A 1,264-nucleotide genomic window follows, 5' to 3' on the forward strand; every position below is an offset into this window, starting at 1 on the left:
GCAGCCATTGGGATCATCCATTGCAGGTCCCACCAGACAGATGATTCTATTGTCTCTACGGGGAACAATCGAGCTGACGAGGCAGCCAGACCTGCAGCCCTCAGGGACCTAGACTTGTCCTGTCCTCCCCAGGACATTCTTACACTGCAGCCTACATCTCCACCCTCACCCTTTGACATCCATCAAACTCTGTCATACCTTTACCAACTCTTTCATCCTAATAGCCAAGCACTATCTTCCTTTGTTAAGACTCACCTACAGCTCACTCCTGAAGATCTACGTTTCCTAAAATCTGTCACTGCTTCTTGTAAAATCTGTCAGACCTCTAACGCGAACTCAAGGTATCGCGGCCTTCCTTTCCCCACTCATCAGGCTAGAGGCTCCCTCCCTGGAACTGACTGGGAACTTGATTTCACCCATATGCCCACTGTCAGACCTGTCAAATACCTCCTGGTCTTGGTTGACACCTTCTCAGGGTGGGTAGAAGCATTTCCCATGACTAATAAAAGGGCTCAGACAGACTCGGATCTCCTCTGAGAAATCATCCCTCGGTTCGGTGTTCCAGTCTCTCTCCAATCAGACAACGGACCCCAAGTTTCCCAGATCCTATCTAAGGCCCTAGACATCCCCTGGCACTTTCACATTCCTTACCACCCTCAATCTTCAGGCAAGGTAGGAAGGACTAACTGCTCCTTAAAAGCTACTTGCATTAAACTGTCACAGGAACTACATCTTGACTGGGTAAAGCTCCTGCCCCTGGCTCAGACTGCGAGCTCTCCCCAAGCGACCTCTCCTCATCTCACCTTTTGAGCTCATGTATGGATGCCCAGTTCTAATTCCTGGCTTCTCACCCAAGTGCTCTCCCCTTCCAGATCATTTGCTTACCCCATTACTCTTTCATCTTCCCTCTTTCCTATGGAACTTTGCTGACCATCACCTACCTTGACCACATTCTGCTTCCTGCCAATTACCCATTAATATTGGAGATCAAGTCCTTTTATCTCCTCCAGGTCATCAACCTTCACCTCTCTCTCCAAAGTGGCAGGTTCCTTTTAAGGTAATCCTCATAACTCCTACAGCTGCTAAGCTCAAGGGTCTCTCTCACTGGGTCCACCTGTCCCACCTAAAACCCTTCATTCCCCCACCTAAAGATGATTCCTCTTCATACACATCAACCCTAACAGGACTGTGTTCTGTTAAGCTCCGGAAGACATCCAGACCACCCGTCTTGTCCCCCATCCTAGAGGATGAGGCTTCACTCCGA

This window comes from Mus pahari, chromosome 8 (assembly GCF_900095145.1).
Source record: "Mus pahari chromosome 8, PAHARI_EIJ_v1.1, whole genome shotgun sequence".
NCBI classification, from domain to species: Eukaryota; Metazoa; Chordata; class Mammalia; order Rodentia; family Muridae; genus Mus; species Mus pahari.